Source organism: Coregonus clupeaformis, chromosome 25 (assembly GCF_020615455.1).
Source record: "Coregonus clupeaformis isolate EN_2021a chromosome 25, ASM2061545v1, whole genome shotgun sequence".
Lineage (NCBI taxonomy): Eukaryota > Metazoa > Chordata > Actinopteri > Salmoniformes > Salmonidae > Coregonus > Coregonus clupeaformis.
In genome coordinates, this window is record NC_059216.1 from 34,424,838 (window position 1) to 34,447,784 (window position 22,947).

Sequence of the window (22,947 nt, forward strand, 5' to 3'; positions counted from 1 at the left end):
TGTCTGGGTATTTGAACAAACCTATTAAACTCCATTCACCTCTGTCGTAACACATGACAGTTAACAGCCATGTTAGTCAAAGAGATCTGGATCTCTGTCGCGTATTCCTCTATGAACCAGACGCTTTATGGATTAGGTGAGATTATAATCTTTGGATTATTATCTTTTGTTTTGAATGATATTTGAGTACAATAGAGAGGGCAAAGTGATGACGAGGCAGACTGTGCGAAATTGGGGACAGCTAGGGCATTGACAGGCACACCTGCCACTCTCTGACGGACGGTTGGCCAGCGACACGACAGCGACACAACCTCCCCACAATGGAGAAAATGAAAGATGGAGGGATGAACTAATCTAAAGCAGATGGCAGGCTGTAGAGAGAGAAAAAAAATAAGAGCGAGAGAGGGGGAAAAAAAGAGGGGGAAAAATATTATCCGTTTGGAATCATGCTCACTTTCCTGCCCATTAAGCAAGCAAGTCTGAATTGTTGCCTTGGCAACCCCCACTCCCCGAACTGCTATGGCAACCATATACAACTATGGTTGCTATAGTGACAGTTGCTACGCTAGCTAACCAACCAGAAGAAGGCTAAATGGAACAGCTGGGTTGAAAATGCTCTCTTTTCTCTTTTATCTCCCACCACTCGAAAAGAGAGGGGCACAAGGGGTGCCCTCAGACAGGGGGTACCCTGACCCCACGCCTCAACACACACACACACACACACAGACACACACACACTGCCTATCTAGCGTGGTGATAGGATGTGAAGTGACAGAGAGACGCGGAGAGGGAGTGGCATTAGTGTGGTTGGGCTAGCAGGATGAAAGGCTAGTGGGAGATCTCCTTTGTAGTTCCATTGTAGCTGGGTCCATGTTACACAATGGGGCAGTCCATTCACACACAGGGGCATCAGGGGATGGGCCAAAGACCTTTAGAGAGAAAGTGGACTAAGAGTATCTAAGCTTGGATACAAGAACGACTGGAATGCTATAGGTTGATAAGAAATTGTGCTATAAAGTAGCGTCAAATCAAATGGTAGAGAGTAGTATCAAGTCGTATAGTTTCAAATAGTATCAGACCTGTGTTATGGATATTACTGAGTGTCTGTGTGCATTCATTAATGCCTAGGCTTAATGTCTAGGCTTCTAGAATTTAACCTCTCAACATCTCCATCTGTTTCTATATCTCTTACATCCAGCACTCTCGTTCAACCCATCTCAATTTCTAACTCCATTTCTACTAATCTCTTTTTCTCTCGCACTATAAAGTATGTGTCCCAAATGGCACCCTATCCCCTCTATAGTGCACTACTTTTGACCAGAGATCCATGGGCCCTAGTCAAAAGTAGTGTACTAAATAGGGAATAGGTTGCGATTTGAGAGACAGACAAAGTGTTATGTCTGCAGTCTGCTCTCTACTTCCATTCTGATGGTGGATGGATTTCCTTATGTGGGTTAACACTGAAGCTCTCAGAGAGGCCAGATGTCAAAGGCCAATCTGAGACCCAGGGACATTGGCAGACAGCTCCTAACCAGATCCATACCCACTCACTGGAATGGAATACTGCTCTGAACTTTGACCTCACGATCAATGCAGAGCACTTGATGCTTCCCCCCCATGAAACAGAGTGTAGAAACAGAGCTGGTAGAATGGACAATCCTAACAGGGCTAACTGACTGACTAACATGTGTTACACACTCTTACCAGTCATATAGAGCATCTCCCACCATACCTTAATAAGTACTGAAGGTGAAATTACCCTCAACCACAGATCTAGGATCAGACTACCATATACCCGGAACCTGGGGGGAGATGGGAAAATGAGAGAGAGAGAGAGAGAGAGAGAGCTCTGGGTCTGTGAGTAGGGGCGAGAGGCTCTCACCTACACACAGACCCAGAGCTTTCTCTCTCTCAATTCAATTTCAATTCGGCTTTATTGGCATGGGAAACGTATGTTAACATTGCCAAAGCAAGTGAAGTAGATAGTAAACAAAAGTGAAATAAACAATAATTATTAACAGTAAACATTACACTCAGAAGTTCCAAAAGAATAAAGACATTTCAAATGTCATATTATGTATATATACAGTGTTGTAACAATGTGCAAATAGTTAAAGTACAAATGGGAAAATAAATAAACATAAATATGGGTTGTATTTACAATGGTGTTTGTTCTTCACTGGTTGCCCTTTTCTTGTGGCAACAGGTCACAAATCTTGCTGCTGTGATGGCACACTGTGATTTTTCACCCAGTAGATAAGGGAGTTTATCAAAATTGGGTTTGTTTTCGAATTCTTTGTAGATCTCTGTAATCTGAGGGAAATATGTGTCTCTAATATGGTCATACATTTGGCAGGAGGTTAGGAAATGCAGCTCAGTTTCCACCTCATTTTGTGGGCAGTGTGCACATAGCCTGTCTTCTCTTGAGTGCCAGGTCTGCCTATGCCGGCCTTTCTCAATAGCAAGGCTATGCTCACTGAGTCTGTACATAGTCAAAGCTTTCCTTAAGTTTGGGTTAGTCATAGTGGTCAGGTATTCTGCCACTGTGTACTCTCTGTTTAGAGCCAAATAGCATTTTAGTTTGCTCTGTTCTTTTGTTAATTCTTTCCAATGTGTCAAGTAATTCTCTGTTTTCTCATGATTTGGTTGGGTCTAATTGTGTTGTTGTTGTTGTCCTGGGGCTCTGTGGGGTCTGTTTGTGTTTGTGAACAGAGCCCCTTACTTAGGGGACTCTTCTCCAAGTTCATCTCTTTGTAGGTGATGGCTTTGTTATGGAAGGTTTGGGAATCGCTTCCTTTTAAATGGTTATAGAATTTAACAGCTTTTTTCTGGATTTTGATAATTAGTGGGTATCGGCCTAATTCTGCTCTGCATGCATTATTTAGTGTTTTTCGTTGTACACTGAGGATATTTTTGCAGAATTCTGCATGTAGAGTCTCAATTTGGTGTTTGTCCAATTTTGTGAATTCTTGGTTGGTGAGCGGACCCCAGACCTCACAACCATAAAGGGCAATGGGTTCTATAACTGATTCAAGTATTTTTAGCCAGATCCTAATTGGTATGTCGAATTTTATGTTTCTTTTGATGGCATGGAAGGCCATTCTTGCCTTGTCTCTCAGATCGTTCACAGCTTTGTGGAAGTTACCTTTGGCGCTGATGTTTAGGCCAAGGTATGTATAGTTTTTTGTGTGCTCTAGGGCAATGGTGTCTAGATGGAATTTGTATTTGTGGTCCTGGCAACTGGACATTTTTTGGAACACCATTATTTTTGTCTTACTGAGATTAACTGTCAGGGCCCAGGTCTGACAGAATCTGTGCAGAAGATCTAGGTGCTGCTGTAGGCCCTCCTTGGTTGGTGACAGAAGCACCAGATCATCAGCAAACAGTAGACATTTGACTTCAGATTCTAGTAGGGTGAGGCCAGGTGCTGCAGACTGTTCTAGTGCCCTCACCAATTCGTTGATATATATGTTGAAGAGGGTGGGGCTTAAACTGCATCCCTGTCTCACCCCACAGCCCTGTGGAAAGAAATGTGTGTGTTTTTTGCCAATTTTAACCGCACACTTGTTGTTTGTATACATGGATTTTATAATGTCGTATGTTTTTCCCCCAACCCCACTTTTCATCAATTTGTGTAGCAGACCCTCATGCCAAATTGAGTCAAAAGCTTTTTTGAAATCAACAAAGCATGGTTTGTTTGTTTGTCAATTAGGGTGTGCAGGATGAATACGTGGTCTGTCGTACGGTAATCTGGTAAAAAGCCAATTTGACATTTGCTCAGTACATTGTTTTCACTGAGGAAATGAACTAGTCTGCTGTTAATGATAATGCAGAGGATTTTCCCAAGGTTGCTGTTGACGCATATACGTTGTTGACCCACGGTAGTTATTGGGGTCAAATTTGTCTCCACTTTTGTGGATTGGGGTGATCAGTCCTTGGTTCCAAATATTGGGGAAGATGCCAGAGCTAAGGATGATGTTAAAGAGTTTAAGTCTAGCCAATTGGAATTTGTGGTCTGTATATTTTATCATTTCATTGAGGATACCATCAACACCACAGGCCTTTTTGGGTTGGAGGGTTTGTATTTTGTCCTGTAGTTCATTCAATGTAATTGGAGAATCCAGTGGGCTCTGGTAGTCTTTAATAGTTGATTCTAAGATTTGCATTTGATCATGTATATTTTTTTGCTGTTTGTTCTTTGTTATAGGGCCAAAAAGATAGGGCCAAAAAGATTGGAGAAGTGGTTTACCCATACATCTCCGTTTTGAATAGATAGCACTTCGTGTTGTTGTTTGTTTAGTGTTTTCCAATTTTCCCAGAAATGGTTAGAGTCTATGGATTCTTCAATTACATTAAGCTGATTTCTGACATGCTGTTCCTTCTTTTTCCATAGTGTATTTCTGTATTGTTTTAGTGATTCACCATAGTGAAGGCGTAGGCTCAGGTTTTCTGGGTCTCTATGTTTTTGGTTGGATAGGTTTCTCAATTTCTTTCTTAGGTTTTTGCATTCTTCATCAAACCATTTGTCACTGTTGTTACTTTTCTTCGGTTTTCTGTTAGAGATTTTTTGATTTTATAGGGTAACTGAGAGGTCAAATATACTGTTTAGGTTTTCTACTGCCAAGTTTACACCTTCACTATTACAGTGGAACGTTTTGTCCAGGAAGTTGTCTAAAAGGGATTGAATTTGTTGTTGCCTAATAGTTTTTTGGTAGGTTTCGACACCACTTTCCTTCCATCTATAGCATTTCTTAATATTATTAAGTTCCTTTGGCTTTGATGCCTCATGATTGAGTATTGCTCTGTTCAAGTAGACTGTGATTTTGCTGTGGTCTGATAGGGGTATCAGTGGGCTGACTGTGAACGCTCTGAGAGACTCTGGGTTGAGGTCAGTGATAAAGTAGTCTTCAGTACTACTGCCAAGAGATGAGCTATAGGTGTACCTACCATAGGAGTCCCCTCGAAGCCTACCATTGACTATGTACATACCCAGTGTGCGACAGAGCTGCAGGAGTTGTGACCCGTTTTCGTTGGTTATGTTGTCGTAGTTGTGCCTAGGGTGGCAGGTGTTTGTCCCCCTGTGTGCTGAGGGTGTCAGGTTCTTCTCCAGTTCTGGCATTTAGGTCGCCACAGACTAGTACATGTCCCTGGGTCTGGAAATGATTGATTTCCCCCTCCAGGATGGAGAAGCTGTCTTCATTAAAGTATGGGGATTCTAGTGGGGGGATATAGGTAGCACACAGGAGGACATTTTTCTCTGTTGAGATAATTTCCTTTTGAATTTCTAGCCAAATGTAAAATGTTCCTGTTTTGATTAATTTAATAGAGTGAGTTAGGTCTGCTCTATACCAAATTAGCATACCCCCTGAGTCCCTTCCCTGTTTCACACCTGGTAGTTTGGTGGATGGGACTACCAGCTTTCTGTAACCTAGAGGGCAACCAGTGGGTCCGTCTCCTCTATACCATGTTTCTTGTAGGATGACAATGTCTGTATTTCCGATTTCTTTGGTGAAGTCCAGGTTCCTGCTCTTTAGGCCAAAGGTGGGGTGTTAATTGGTGGGGGTGGGGGTCCTCTATGTGTAGGTCCGGGGGTGGGGGGGGTCCTGCAGGTCTGGGAGAGTGTCTCACTGGTCTGGGCGGGGTGTCTGTTGATCTGTTGCTCCTGTGTGAGGTGTTGGGTCTGCCGTTGAGGGCGATATCCTTTAGGGTCCGGGCGAAGGTGGGCACTGCTGCCTTGTATAGGTGGACCTGGTCGTAAAGGCTGTTCACATCCAGGGTGGAGTGGTGGGCCAGGTAGACATTTGGTTTTGATGCACAGTCACGGGAAATACTTGCGTTTACCTGCTGTATGATCTCTCTCTCTCTCTCTCTCTCTCTCTCTGTCTCTCTCTCTCTGTCTCTCTCTCTCTCTCTCTCTCTCTCATTTTCCCAGGTATAGGGTAATCTCATCCTAGATCTGCGGTTGAGGGTAATTTCACCTTCAGTACTTATTAAGGTATGGTAGGAGATGCTCTATATGACTGCTTATTGGCTAAACCTGGCGTCAGCACATTGATATGCCCACTGAACACACTAATATCATAATTAAATGGACCACCATATACACACACACACTCATGCACAAACGAACACACACACACACACACGTATGTACACTTTCACAAACACACACGGTGACGCACACACGCATGCACACACGACAACCCTCAGTTCACACCATAGACTTCAATGTAACATACATTGACCTTCTCTTCCTCCTTTAAGGTCAAAACGTCATACCACAATGTAATTGGTCATATATAATCAGCATTCTGGATGTTCAGGTCCATCCTCTACACAACACTGGAGCATTCACCAGCATGGGAATTCTCTATTTTATCTAACCTTTGTATTCATATTTTGACCAAGTAAACACATTCTATTTACAAGCAAAGAATGGAAATGAATGGGAAGAGTTGCAGGAGACATGAAAGGTATATTAATAATTGTACATTCAACTGTTTTTCAATGTCTGTGTACAGTAATGTCAATGCACTGACCTATATACCTTCTCCATGAGGACCTAGGCCTAATTCACTTCAAGAATAGCACTGTTTTTATCAACAATGAACAGTACAACAACAGAGTCAGACAGCATCACTAACTCTTTAATGGACCTTTAGGGTAGGTAGCAGAGAAGGCACTTTCCCCAGTCAAAGACTAGTACCTAACACAATGCAGTCAATACAGACTTGTCTAGTGCCTTATACAGTTGCTTGCGAAAGTATTCACCCCCCTTGGCATTTGTCCTATTTTGTTGCCTTACAACCTGGAATTAAAATTGATTTTTGGGGGGTTTGTATCATTTGATTTACACAACATGCCTACCACTTTGAAGATGCAAAATATTTGTTATTGTGAAACAAAACTTGAGCGTGCATAACTATTCACTCCCCCAAAGTCAATACTTTGTAGAGCCACCTTTTGCAGCAATTACAGCTGCAAGTATCTTGGGGTATGTCTCTATAAGCTTGGCACATCTAGCCACTGTGATTTCTGCCCATTCTTCAAGGCAAAACTGCTCCAGCTTCTTCAAGTTGGATGGGTTCCGCTGGTGTACAGCAATCTTTAAGTCATACCACAGATTCTCAATTGGATTGAGGTCTGGGCTTTGACTAGGCCATTCCAAGACATTTCAATGTTTCCCTTTAAACCACTTGAGTGTTGCTTTAGCAGTATGCTTAGGGTCATTGTACTGCTGGAAGGTGAACCTCCGTCCCAGTCTCAAATCTCTGGAAGACTGAAACAGGTTTCCCTCAAGAACTTCCCTGTATTTAGCGCCATCCATAATTCCTTCAATTCTGACCAGTTTCCCAGTCCCTGCCGATGAAAAACATCCCCACAGCATGATGCTGCCACCACCATGCTTCACTGTGGGGATGGTGTTCTCGGGGTGATGAGAGGTGTTGGGTTTGCGCCAGACATAGCATTTTTCTTGATGGCCAAAAAGCAAAATTTTAGTCTCATCTGACCAGAGTACCTTTTTCTATATGTTTGAGGAGTCTCCCACATGCCCTTTGGCGAACACCAAACGTGTTTGCTTATTTTTTTCTTTAAGCAATGGCTTTTTTCTGGCCACTCTTCCGTAAAGCTCAGCTCTGTGGAGTGTACGGCTTAAAGTGGCCCTATGGACAGCTTTGCAGCTCCTTCAGGGTTATCTTTGGTATCTTTGTTGCCTCTCTGATTAATGCCCTCCATGCCCGGTCCGTGAGTTTTGGTGGGCGGCACTCTCTTGGCAGGTTTGTTGTGGTGCCATATTCTTTCAATTTTTTAATAATGGATTTAATGGTGCTTCGTGGGATGTTCAAAGTTTCGGATATTTTTTTAGAACCCAACCATGATATGTACTTCTCCACAACTTTGTCCCTGACCTGTTTGGAGAGCTCCTTGGTCTTCGTGGTGCCACTTGCTTGGTGGTGCCGCTTGCTTAGTGGTGTTGCAGACTCTGGGACCTTTCAGAACAGGTGTATATATACTGAGATCATGTGACAGATCATGTGACACTTAGATTGCACACATGTTGACTTTATTTAACTAATTATGTGACTTCTGAAGGTAATTGGTTGCAACTGATCTTATTTAGGGGCTCCATAGCAAAGGGGGTGAATACATATGCACGCACCACCTTTCCGTTATTTATTTTTTAGAATTTTTTGAAATAAGTTATTTTTTTCATTTCACTTCACCAATTTTGACTATTTTGTGTATGTCCATTACATGAAATCCAAATAAATTACAGGTTGTAATGCAACAAAATAGGGAAAAAGAGGGATGAATACTTTTGCAAGGCACTGTACCCAGAAATCACAGATTACTCATTTAAACAAACTGCTGACTAGCATTGGAAAGCCCTGTCTCTGTCCTTTAGAATGTCTCTAGCTATTGGTATGGAGAAGAGAGAGATGAGGAGAGGAGAGGAAAAAGGAGAGGAAAGAAACTGGTCCAGGCAGGGAAGTGCTGTGGGTCTTTGTGTCAACACAATAACCTGGATGGAGTGAGAGAATACATACAGAGAGAGGGATAGAGGGGTGGAGGGAGAGATATAGGGCTGGAGGATTTGTGGTCTATGCTACGCTCCAGTGGGTCTTTACATAGAGGGAGGACGTTTTATTATCAAACAAAACTATGCTACATTTTATCTCTGGGTCCCTTAGGATGGCAAATCAGAGCAAGATTACTGAATGTAAGTACATTATTTACCTTCAGAGGTAAATGTATCAAACCAGTTGCCGTGATAAGTTTTTTGTTGTTGTGCACTCTCCTCAAACAATAGCATGGTATTATTTCACTGTAATATATCCTGTAAATTGGACAGTGCAGTTAGATTAACAAGAATCTAAGCTTTCTGCCCATATAAGACATGTCTATGTCCTGGAAAGTTTGCTGTTACTTACAATAGTCATGCTAATCACATTAGCGCACGTTAGCTCAACCGTGCCGTATACGGGACACCGATCCCGTAGAGGTTAATTCATTGGAGGGTTGTCTTAATTTACCATGCCTTCTCCAATTCCCCTGATCCTTACTTTAGGTAAGGCTTCTGAAGAGGAGTGCTCAAGCAATTTTTAAATAATTGCTCCTAACCAAGACATTGTGAATTTGGGGGACAGTCAAAGTGGGACTCAAACCTGCAACCTTTCTATACCAAAGCCATCGTAGCCATTTAGTGGTCAATACACACACGCACATGCACACACACACACAGGCTATAATAAAACACATTTATCTCCATCTCTCTTATCCAGGAAAAGGGAGAATATATTTGTGGGAGGAGCAGACAGACTCAGACCTGTAGATGTTTAAGCATTCAAAATAGGCCATCCATGTTGTTGCCTGGTAACAGAGTGTGTTTATCACTAATGGAATGGCTTCTCCTGGGTCAGAGCAGGGATGTGTGTGTGTGTGTGTGTGTGTGCTTGCGCACGTGACTGTGTGTGTGACTGTGTGTGGTCACAGATTATACGGTCAAACACAGTGTGCTCAGAGACATTGTGGTCAGGAATCAGGGCGTTTGCGGTCAGAGTGAAGAGGTTGTAGTTGAGGACGTTATGGTTGATCCACATGACCTGGCTCTCCTCTTCTCTGCTCTCCTCTGCTCTCCCTTCCGTTCCCCTCCCCTCTCCTTTCATCTCCTCCTCTCCCTCTCCTCTCCCTCCTACCCCTCCTCTCTTCTCCTCTCTTCTCTTCTCCTCTTCTCCCCCTCCTCTCCTGGTTACAGAATCCTCCCATATACTCCATCCAGCCTGACTTGAGGTGCAGACACCTCTCCTCTCTCTCCAATTTCTCATTCTCTTTTTTCCCATCAAGTGATGATAAACTGTGTTTGAGTTGTTTTATTATTCACTAAGTGTTACAACCCGGCTTCCAGCTAACAAGGCGACATCTGACTGGAGCTGCCTTTTAGCGCTGCATTCAAGAGAACAAAATTAGCAACACTTCGCATTAAAGGCACACCAACAGCTCTCCACACAGGCAGCCTTTTAAGAGCTACATTCAGGAACACCACAAGCATTCAACAGAGTAAACACACACACAGTCACCCAGAACTACTACTGTTACTGTTACTGATACACACACAGAGTGTATCTTCAACCAGGATCTCAGCGATCACTGCCTCATTGCCTGCGTCCGTAATGGGTCCGCGGTCAAACGACCACCCCTCATCACTGTCAAACGCTCCCTAAAACACTTCAGCGAGCAGGCCTTTCTGAGCAGGCCTTTCTAATTGACCTGGCCCAGGTATCCTGGATGGATATTGACCTCATTCCGTCAGTAGAGGATGCCTGGATGTTCTTCAAAAGTGCTTTCCTCTCCATGCCCCATTCAAAAAATTCAGAACTAAGAACAGATATAGCCCCTGGTTCACCCCAGACTTGACTGCCCTTGACCAGCACAAAAACATCCTGTGGCGTACTGCATTAGCATCGAACAGCCCCCGCGATATGCAACTTTTCAGGGAAGTCAGGAACCATTATACACAATCAGTTAGGAAAGCAAAGGCTAGCTTTTTCAAACAGAAATTTGCATCCTGTAGCACTAACTCCAAAACACTGTAAAGTCCATGGAGAATAAAAGCACCTCCTCCCAGCTGCCCACTGCACTGAGGCTAAGAAACACTGTCACCACCGATAAATCTACGATAATCGAGAATTTCAATAAGCATTTTGCTACGGCTGGCCATGCTTTCCACCTGGCTACCCCTACCCCAGCCACCAGCTCTGCACCCTCCGCTGAAACTTGCCCATGCTCCTCCCCCGCTTCTCCTTCACCCAAATTCAGATAGCTGATGTCCTGAAAGAGCTGCAAAATCTGGACCCCTACAAATCAGCTGGGCTAGACAATCTGGAACCTTTCTTTCTAAAATTAGCTGCCGAAATTGTCGCAACCCCTATTACTAGCCTGTTCAACCTCTCTTTCGTATCGTCTGAGATCCCCAGAGATTGGAAAGCTGCCGCGGTCATCCCCCTCTTGTGGGTGACACTCTAGATCCAAACTGTTACAGACCTATATCCATCCTACCCTTCCTTTCGAAAGTATTTGAAAGCCAAGTTAACAAACAGATCACTGACCACTTTGAATCCCACCGTACCTTCTCCGCTATGCAATCTGGTTTCCGAGCTGGTCATGGGTGCACCTCAGCCACGCTCAAGGTCCTAAACAATATAATAACCGCGATTGATAAAAGACAGTACTGTGCAGCCGTCTTCATCGACCGGGACAAGGCTATTGGCAGACTAAATAGCCTTGGTTTCTCAACTGACTGCCTCGCCTGGTTCACCAACTACTTTTCAGATAGAGTTCAATGTGTCAAATCGGAGGGCCTGTTGTCTGGACCTCTGGCAGTCTCTATGGGGGTGCCACAGGGTTCAATTCTTGGGCCGACTCTATTCTCTGTGTATATCAATGATGTCGCTCTTGCTGCTGGTGACTCTCAGATCCACCTCTACGCAGACGACACCATTTTGTATACAACTGGCCCTTCATTGGACACTGTGTTAACAAACCTCCAAACGAGCTTCAATGCCATACAACACTCCTTCCGTGGCCTCCAACTGCTCTTAAACGCTAGTAAAACTAAATGCATGCTCTTCAATCGAACGCTGCTTGCACCCGCCCGCCCGACTAGAATCACTACTCTCGGCGGGTCTGACTTAGAATATGTGGACAACTACAAATAACTAGGTGTCTGGTTAGACCGTAAACTCTCCTTCCAGACTCACATTAAGCATCTCCAATCCAAAATTAAATCTAGAATCGGCTTCCTGTTTCGCAACAAAGACTTCGGCGATGTCATTTACAAAATAGCTTCCAACACTCAACTCAGCAAATTGGATGTAGTCTATCACAGTGCCATCCGTTTTGTCACCAAAGCCCCATATACTACCCAACATTGTGACCTGTACGCTCTCGTTGGCTGGCCCTCACTACATATTCGTCGCCAAACCCACTGGCTCCAGGTCATCTATAAATCACTTCTAGGCAAATCCCCGCCTTATCTTAGCTCATTGGTCACCATAGCAACACCCATCCATAGTATGCGCTCCAGCAGGTATATCTCACTGGTCATCCCCAAAGCCAACACCTCCTTTGGCCGCCATTCCTTCCAGTTCTCTGCTGCAAATGACTGGAACGAACCACAAAAATCTCTGAAGCTGGAGACTCTTATCTCCCTCATTAACTTTAAGCATCAGTTGTCAGAGCAGCTTACCGATCACTGTACCTGTACACAGCCCATCTGTAATTAGCCCACCCAACTACCTCATCCCCATATTGTTATTTACATTGTTATTTATTTTGCTAATTTGCACCCCAGTATCTCTATTTGCACATCATCTTCTGCACATCTATCACTCCAGTGTTAATACTAAATTGTAATTATTTTGCACTATGACCTATTTATTGCCTTATCTCCATAACTTACTACATTTGCACTGTCTATAGATTTTCTATTGTGTTTTTGACTGTACGTTTTGTTTATCCCATATGTAACTCTGTGTTGTTGTTTTTATCACACTGCTTTGCTTTATCTTGGCCAGGTCGAAGTTGTAAATGAGAACTTGTTCTCTACTGGCCTACCTGGTTAAATAAAGTAAATAAATAAAGAGAGAGAGGGAGAGAGAGAGAGAGAGAGAGAGAGAGAGAGAGAGAGAGAGAGAGAGAGAGAGAGAGAGAGAGAGAGAGAGAGAGAGAGAGAGAGAGAGAGAGAGAGAGAGAGAGAGAGAGAGAGAGAGAGAGAGAGAGAGAGAGAGAGAGAGAGAGAGAGAGAGAGAGAGAAAAGTGAAGCATTGAGCGAAGCAGAGAGTAGTTGGCACGTGAGCTGGGTGGGTGAAGAAAGAAAGAGAGAGACTTACCAACTGTTTAACCAACCATATTAAAGAGTGTAGTAGAGAGGCATCTCCCCAGTAGGACAGTACCATATCTGATTTGATGGGGGGGGCTTGTCTACATTGAGACCATAAAATACGTGTATGAATTGTTGTGTGTGTGTTCATGAGCACGAAAGTGTTTGTGTTGATTAAGCTCCATGCTGTGTGTGATTGTGTGTGTCAGTGGAGCATGAAGAGAACAGGCAGCAGTAACAGTGATGCCTACTGAGTTACTCAAACCTTAACAAGAGAGGAGAGACTGTTCAGTAGGCAGCAAATATACAACAACAACAACAACAACAACAAACTGTAGTGTGTGTGTGTCCTATTGTACCACCCTTAGTGTCCAACAAGGGGGCCCCAAAATAGTGTGGGACGCGTGTAACCCTAACAAGCTTCCCAAGTTATTCTAGTTACCCCTTGCACAGCCCCTTCACGCATGAGTAACAGTCTGAGACATCCGCACACACACTCACTCACGCTCTCGTTCTCTCTATCTCTCAAAGCAGGTACAGTACCTTAAAGGGATGGATCCTAATACTTCATAGTTTGACAAAGGTTCAATACCTCAAATGTGGCATCTGCTGTACAAATCTCACTCGATGAATTCACAGGACTCTGTCAACAGTATACAGAATATGGACAGGATATTGAGGTAACTGATGAACTCTGATTTTAGGCTGCACTATCCCTTTAAAGCAGCAATGCGATTTTCCTTTCCTCTTGGGTCCCTGGCCTGTTCTGAGCCCACAACCTCTGTCACGCAAAGGCAACGGCCACACAGGGAGCTGTCAGGCTTGTGTAACAGAAATAGAGGAGCAGAGGTCTGGGAAACAAGCTGTCAGAAATAAGAAGGTCCTTTTTAGAAAGAGGAGAGGGTCTAAACATGATTTTTACTTCAAGTAGAGTGGCTGAATTATTCAAGGGGTCTTAAAAAAGGGCAGAATCCTTCCATTCTTCCATTGTTTCCATTTTATCTCCCTCTCTCTCTGTCTTTTTCACTCTCCTTTTCATCGTCCTTCTTCTCACATCTCTCTCTCTCCCTCTCTCTCTCCTCTAAAGGAATGTCTATGTGGCTTCCCACATGTAAAAATACTACAGTTTACTATAGAATACTACAGTACTTATATATAATTATATTGTAAACTGTAGTATACTGTAGAATACTATAATACACACTGTAGTATCCCTCAATCATGTGTAGCACTTATTATAGAATGTTGTAGTATACTGTTGAATATTATAGTAAATACTACAGTATTAACCGCAAAAAAAATACTGTAGTGAATACTACAGTAATATCCGCAATAACACTATAGTCCGCAAAAACACTACACTTTTGTAAGTATAGTAACTACTACAGCATTTCATTTGCATATACCCTGCCCATTCCCCTCCCCCATAATCACAATTTGTGCCACCCATAAGTGAGAAATCTACATGCCAAGTATAGACCATATATTGTGTTCCCTACAGGTTATGGGAAAAGAGCAGAAGCTCTGAACTACTCATTCAGACCAACCTACTTACAGGTTATGGAAAATGTGCTCTTTTAGTATTTCTCCAGTAGGTTTCCTGAAGGAGAATAATGAAACAAAAACAGTATAGTAAATACTACAGTAATGTCGGCAAAAATACTACAGTAAACACTACAGTATAGTACAGTCTGCAAAAACACTACAGTACATACTACAGTATACTACAATACGCAAAACACTACATTAATTACTATAGTATATACTACAGCTATATTTTACTACAGTATTTATACTATAGTTAACTGTAAATACTACAGTATTCACTAAAGTCCAAGTCTGCAAAAACACTACAGTGAATGCTATAGTATTTATACCATAGTTTACTATAGTATTTTTTACTGTGGGTTGCTGCTTCCTTCCTGCCACCTCTCTAGCTGGGGCATTGCTGTCGCCAAGGCAACCGATCACATTTCACATACTTCACTTCAGAGCCCGAGTGGATCACATACACCACATGACCCAGAACAGGAAATACCAGAGAGAGAGAGAGAGAAAGAGAGAGAGGTGAGAAAATGAGGGGAAAGACATGCAGAGAGGGAGTAGGGAAGAAAGAGAGAAAGAGAAAGAAGGATAGGGAGAAATAGAGAGAGGCATAATCAATGTTTACAGCCTGTAATTGAAACCAGGAGAGTGGCGACTATAAGCAAAGTCATTCTAACTCCATATATCTTTTAACGCTGTTATGCGTTCCTCTTTACCCTTATCTCTGTCCCTCTCTCTTTCTAGCTCACTCCCTCTCTCGTCCTTTCTCTCTTTCCCTCTCCCGCTCTCTCCCTCTGTGTAAAGGAAAGCAGTGTAGTGTTACAATGCACAGTCCCTGACTTCAAAACCTATTTATAGAAGTAACTGGGTAAGAAAGAGGAAGAGAGAGGGAAGGAGAGGGAGAGCAGGAGAGAGGGGGGGGATAGGGAAAGAGGCATCATCATCACAAGTCAAAAACACCCACAACTTCATATGATCATGCATATAACAGGCCTAACTATGACACAACACCCAGGAAACAAGCTTCAGATTTACCAGGCACAACAAAAGACTCAACACCCACAACCCATATCTGTTCACTCAGATCACAGACTCAACAAGATGATGCAACACCCAGCCCACTCATCAATTCACACTTGATGACAGAAACAGAAAGAGACACAACAGCTACGGATCATATCTGTTCAGTCATAAAAGCAGACGCTAACCCACATAATAAATCACCCCGATAACGAACGAGAGAAAGAAAGAAAGAAAGAAAGAGAGAGAGGGAAAAGGATCAATAAAGATAGCAGATGTTCCTCCATAGATCTGAGTATAGAACACAAGTAGCAGTGAAGAACAGCAGACTTGTATCTAAGTGGGAGTGATCAATAGCAGACTGGTGTTCTAAGTGGGAGTAACCAATAGCAGGCTGATATCTAAGTGGGAGTGACCAATAGCAGACTGGTGTTCAAAGTGGGGGTGACCAATAGCAGGCTGGTATATAAGTGGGAGTGACCAATAGCAGACCGGTGTTCTAAGTGGGAGTGAGCAATAGCAGACTGGTTTCTAAATGGGAGTGACCAATAACAGAATCTGAGGGAGCTGTGGGCAGAACATGGACTGAAGTCAACTAAAACCAGAATGTAGACCTCCCCACACTCTGAGGTGAACCAAGGACTGCATAGGACTTCATAGTCTGAAACAGGAAAGCCCTGTACATCAGACGAGTCTGATGACATCCCACTACACATAAAGATCCTGCAGCACCAGAGAGCCTTGATTTTACTTATTGTGGACATCCTGACTGGGTGTATAAGTGTGAGGACACCAGACAACCAGTCAACCCCTTTCCCTCCCATCAGCTGAATCTGTCACATGGGTTGCCAATGCCGTGTGATTTCCCCTAGATGTGAAGACACCGTTTCATCCCCCAGACAGACAAACAGACCCATGAGACATGTTCAAGGCTGTTAGAGGAGACACACATGCACACATTCCAAACGCACGCTCACACAGACACAGGCCGCACACACACACACACCCCTGACTCACTGTGACACATCAGAGACTCTGAAGGGGAAAAGAGGGAAAAGGAGGAGAGAAATGGAAGAGAGAGTGAGATGCTTTGAAGCAGGAAACATGCTACCTTACAGCACCACCCACCCACAGCGAGAGAGAGAGAAAGAGACGGGAGAGGATGGGTGATGTCACCAACTGATCGCTGTGACGACAGCCTCCCTCGCACATCCTTTAATCCCCAGGGTATTCTGAAATAACAGAGTGGTGTGTGTGTGTGTGTGTGTGTGTGTGTGTGTGTGTGTGTGTGTGTGTGTGTGTGTGTGTGTGTGTGTGTGTGTGTGTGTGTGTGTGTGTGTGTGTGTGTGTGTGCGTGTAGTTACTAATGAGCAAGTGTATGAAAAGTGTGTGTGAGAGTAGGAGAGGTCAGTAATAGTAGCTAATGTGACAACTGCCACTTCTAGACAATCAGGTCTACTCCGACTAAAACTGGACCGGACTCACTACACCACCGCATCGATTCACACTAGGAGATTATGATAGGAGGAGAGCAAGGAGCAAAACAACAAGACAAGGTAGTGGGAGTGGGGAGAGAGAGAGAGAGAGAGAGAGAGAGAGAGAGAGAGAGAGAGATTCCAAACACGGGAGTCTTCAGTCCCTTCGTCTTTGATGCAACTCTTGTGGAACAAAGAGGAGATAAAAGGAGGAGTGAGTGAGAGGAGGATGAGAATATGAGAGGGGGAAAGGAGGGAGGAGAGGAGACAGCTCCCCCATTCAGAGCACACACTGGGTGCCTGGGAGAAGAATGAGTAAAAAGCGTTCCACACGCGCGCTTCCACAAACTCTGTTCTCTCCCTCTCTCTCTCTCTCCCCTCCGTCATCTCCTGAATGTCTAATTGTGGAAGAAGTGAAGAGAAGAGCGAGTGACTAACTCTTAGCTTAGTGGTTAAGAGCGTAGTGCCAGTAACCGAAAGGTCGCTGGTTCTAATCCCCGAGCCGACTAGGTGAAAAATCTGTCGATGTGCCCTTGAGCAAGGCACTTAACCCTAATTGCTCCTGTAAGTCGCTCTGGATAAGAGCGTCTGCTAAATGACTAAAATGTAAATGTAAAATGTCTTAGAAGTTAAGGGGAGAGGCAGAAAAGAAGGATGATGGGGAGAGAAACGGAAGAGGAGGTAAATGTCAAAGGGGCTTTATTGGCATGGGAAACATATGTTTACATTGCCAAAGCAAGTGAAATAAACCAACAGAAGTGAGAAGAAACAAAAGCAACAAAAAACTATTGAAAATTAACAGAAACACTACACTCAAAGGTTTCAAAAAGATAAAGATATTTCTTGATGTGTTTATCCTCTCTGTTTAGGGCCAGGTAGCATTCCAGGTTGCTCTCTTTCTCTCTCTCTCTGGATACACTAGGATCCTTGAAGACACGTCTGTATTACACATATTATATATACTGTACCTATAATAAAGCTTTACGTATAAAATATGACATCTCTTTATAACTACACCAGCAAGCATCTTAATCACGCTCATATCCCACTTGTCCAACTGTCTGCATAAGAAATCTGTCAGAATGTCTTGAAACAGGCGACTATGGTCTGAGAGTTCAACATCCTGGTAATAATGTTTTATGCAGTGGGAGCTATGGAGAGGGGTGTGGTATGGAAATGGGTTCACAATATATTCTGTGTCCCCATAGGAGAGGGTGTAGTGTGGAAAGTGGTTCCACTGTGATGTTCTGTGTCTTCAGTCTACTACCATTCCTCCAAATATTCATCAGTACTCCGCTACTCTTCTCTCTCTCTTCACTCTTTTCTCTCCGGCATCAGCAAGTCAAACATCCCCCGGCTTATTCTGCCATTGATCAGAGCTGAAATGTGTGTGTGTGTGTGTCCATTGCCTGTATTCATTGCTGAGAGCAGTGCAGTGGGCGGAATACTTCAAAGACCTTTCCTCTGACTCACTCCTAACTTGTGAGACAGCAGAGGCACGCGACACACACACATACACTGCGCCATACATCCTGCTCTGTTGCCTTCTGCTCTAATTGGCCCTGCATCATTCAATATATGTAAAAACATACAGAAGAAAAACTAAACGGAATATAGGTTTAGGGGCTTTGAGGAACTGACTCGCACGCGCACCAATAGAAATTGGACACTCTTTAAAAAAAAAGATGTGGTCACATGACACACTCCCACCCACACAAGCTATCACATCAATGTCCCGGCTCACACACGCACGTGTACACGCACACACACACAATGATATCACATGTCAATCAATGTCCCGGCTCAATGGCCAGCTGGAGACCCTTCTTGTGTTACGCACACACACACACAAACAAACACACACAAACACAGGCTCAGAGGCACGCATGATATCATACCCAGAAGTACTACAGGGAATAATACAGCTCATTGATGTTGTGGATGAGTTAATGGGACTATACCATTTTAGTTAGTAGTACAAAATCTGTACTATTAGGTATCACGGCTGTCATATTACTAGCCTGGATTACTGGACCCCAATCCCTTCTCCTCTCTGCTCTATTTTCCCTCCATCTATCCCCTCTCCTGTCCTCCCTCTATCCCCTCTCCTCAGTTTGAAAGTGATGGGTATAGCGCTAGACTCTAGCTCTCTGAGCCATTCCTAAGCTAGACACGCCTCACCACAGAACTTTGAACTGAAGAGGCACAACTCAGCAAGAAGAGCAGGAGAGAGGAGGGGAGGAGAGAGAGAGAGAGAGAGAGAGAGAGAGAGAGAGAGAGAGAGAGAGAGAGAGAGGGAGGGAGGAGAAGAAAGAGAGGGTGTATTTGGAGGGCTTTTGGCAGGGTGTCAGGGGGAGCTCCTAAATCCATAAATCAATAGTGACCTGTGCATGAGACTGGGACAGGGGTGAGAGAGGCTTCAGAACTGAGCTGGATCCCACAGCTGAGGGGTGTGTGTGTGTGTGTGTGTGTGTGTGTGTGTGTGTGTGTGTGTGTGTGTGTGTGTCATGGTACTAGTGGTTCAATAATAGTTTGTCTGCCTCTCCTCCAGCCTCTCAACAACGCTCTCAAGGCCTGCGCAAGGGGCTGCGCGATACACATACATACACACGTACGCAATCACACAAACACACACACACTGAAATCTGCCACAGCACGCGTACGTGCACACCTTTCTACATATCTGTGGGAGTGTGTGTTAGCTAGCATTTCAGATCGTGTTTCGGTCACTGTTCTCGACAGATGTTCCTCCCACACACACACAACCCCTTCCCTTCCCCTCCATCCATCCATCCCTCCCTCACGCTCCAGGTAATACCAGGTTCCACAGCAGCAAAGTTTATACTAAACACTCCTCCCTCTAACTGCCAGTCTCAGTATCAGTGGTGTGTCTGTCTATCAGCTGGGAGACAGACGAGGGACACAGTAGAGCGGGTCTCCGCATGTCTAAGGAGTGTACTATGAACATCCAGTAACTTGCAGGTGCAGGGTACTTTTTGTACTCTGTCTGTAACCGTCCTGCTATCTCTAACTGAGAAGAGAGAGAGATAGAGAGAGAGAGAGAGAGAGAGAGAGAGAGAGAGAGAGAGAGAGAGAGAGAGAGAGAGAGAGAGAGAGAGAGAGAGAGAGAGAGAGAAAGAAAGAGAGACAGAGAGACAGAGAGACAGAGAGAGAGAGAGAGAGAGAGAGAGAGAGAGAGAGAAAGAAAGAAAGAAAGAAAGAAAGAAAGAAAGAAAGAAAGAAAGAAAGAAAGAAAGAAAGAAAGAAAGAAAGAAAGAAAGAAAGAAAGAAAGAAAGAAAGAAAGAAAGAAAGAAAGAAAGAAAGAAAGGAGGGGAAAGGGCATACCTAGTCAGTTGCACAACTGAATGCATTCAACCAAAATGTGTCTTCCGGATTTAACCCAACCCCTCTGAATCAGAGAGGTGCGGGGGGGAGAGAGAGAGAGAGAGAGAGAGGGGGTAAAGTATACAACATCATTAAATCTATTTACTCGAACACCACAAGTAGTATTAAACTGAACAATAAAAGAACAGAGTTTCTTTGCACAAGGGCGAGGGGTGAGACAAGGGTGCAGTTTAAGTCCAACCCTGTTCAAAGTGTACATCAACGAACTAGCATGCAGCCCCTGGACTCACCCTCAAAGATGAGGAGGTCAGATTCCTGCTCTACGCAGATGACCTTGTCCTACTGTCACCAACAGAGCAAGGTCTACAGGAACAACTTAACATTATTTGGGAATAAAGCATCAACTGGGCAATCAACATCAACTTTCAGAAAACCAGTCGTGATTTTCCAGAAAAAGGCCAGGAATCAGAGCAGCAGAAACCCGTTCAAATAAGGAAATACCATGGTTGAACATGCCCAATGGACCAACTACCTAGGACTAAAATTATGTGCCTCTGGTAGAGTTGGTCTTGCAGCGAATTAACTAAAATAAAAAGCCTGCAAAGCATTTTACTCCATAAAAAGTGCATTCTCAAAATAAATATTCCTATCCAAATGTTGTGCAAAATATTCAATAGTGTAATTTTACCAATTGCACTATATGGAAGCGAGGTTTGGAGTCCAATCTGTAATTACGATTATAAGCATTGGGCAAAAAACCCTATAGAAAATCTACATACAGAATTCTGCAGAATTATCCTAAATACCCCCAAAAATACAAAATAATGCATGCAGAGCAAACTCTGAAGATTCCCTTTAATTGTAAATATAAAGAAAAGGACACAAACATTTCGGCACCATTTGAAATCCAAGCCCCAAAATCCTGACAATTCAAACCACTGGAAACCCAAGAGCTGAACCCTGAAAAGAGTCCCTAATATCAGCTATTAAAAACACTAAACAACCCTACTACCAAAACACACAGGGATATCAATCAAATTGTTACAGAAATGAAAACCTCCTAAACAAAAACAAAGAATAAAGTAAATTGCTATTTGGCCCTCAAAAGAGAATACAAATTGGTAGAATATCTCTACAGAGATACAAAACAGAGACAGATCCTGACCAAAAATAGGCTCAGCGACCACTGATTGGCTATAGAAAAGGGAGACACAAAAAGACATGGCTATCCAAAGAGGAACGCTATGTGGTCACTGCACGACAGGGGAGGTAGAGACAGAGATGCACTTTCTCCTCTGCTGTGATAAATACTCCCAAATAAGATAATATTTTTTAAAGAAAATATGTCAATCAATTCCCAACTTCTGTGCATTTAATAATGACATAAAGCTCTGAATTATTCTGGGTGATTTCCATAGCCTGAGGGACATCCCATGACCATTAGTTCCCTGAAGTATACACATTGTACATAACTTACAAGTAATACATAGTGTAACCATCAACCGTGTACATTTTGTTGTTTATTTATCAGATTTGTATTTAATTAAATGTATCAACTGAATGCATTCAATCGAAATGTACCTTCCGCATTTAACCCAGCCCCTCTGAATCAGAGAGATGCGGGGGGGCTGCCCCAGCAGAGAGAGAGAGAGAGAGAGAGAGAGAGAGAGAGAGAGAGAGAGAGAGAGAGAGAGAGAGAGAGAGAGAGAGAGAGAGAGAGAGAGAGAGAGAGAGAGAGAGAGAGAGAGAGAGAGAGAGAGAGAGAGAGAGAGAGAGGGAGAGCGAGAGAGAGAGGGGGGAGAGAAACCGATGGAGAAGTAAAAAAGAGAGAGAGGCAAGAGGGATTAGAGGAAGTATGAGAGGTAGAGGAATATAATTGACCAAAAGAAAAGGAGAAAGAGGGAAGACCAAAAACAGGCAATTATGTCCGCCATATACCTTTACGTTCTCCTCAATTAATCGTCTGATCTAGAAGATTAATCTCCCCATCTAAAACCCTGACAGTCTCATCGCCCTCTCCCCCAGACACAAAAGATTAGGGAAGATGTCTACCAACGTATCGCAACCATGGCAACAATACTTTATAGGTGGTCAGCACTAATCATTACCATGGCAACTTTCAGAAGGTGAATCTCCATGTCTTCCTAACTGACTAGGGGATTGAGTCCAGTTAACTGACAATAAAGAGTTAAACACAAAAGACAATGGGCTTCATCCAAAATGGCGCCCAGTTCCCTATGTAGTGTACTACTTTTGGCCAGAGCCCTATAGGGTCCAATTTCAGATTTGTCCTTCCTTCTGATATTCTACAGAACTGTACCACAGCCACACCCTCAACGGAACACTGGACCACTTCAGTAGAATAATTTGCCCATTCTTTTTAACACTTTTTTCCTTTCCGTATCATCAAACACTCTTGGAAAAATATATTTACCCTCTTCGGGATAAAACAATAAGTTAGAAGCTTTATGCCTCCTTTCAAAACTCCTCTTCCTTCTTCACGTTTCAAAAACTGCAGCATTGTCCTCAGGAAAAGGGATAATTTCCCACTTCTCCCGCCTCTCCCTCTCTTTTTCTGTTGCTCCACAATAGCCATATTAAGGTCTGTTCTCTGTGCATCACCATTACCATGTGCAGTATCAGAGTAGCAGGAGCTTGGAATACTGATCAACTGGTCAAGA

At 43.5% G+C, this 22,947-nt stretch overlaps 1 protein-coding gene across 2 annotated transcripts in view; it reads right to left on the reverse strand.

Moving 5' to 3' along the window:
* Nucleotides 1-22,947, reverse strand: part of foxn3 (forkhead box N3) — a 134,516-nt gene that overhangs the window by 14,153 nt on the left and 97,416 nt on the right. The gene's annotated exons all lie outside the window — the stretch shown is intronic.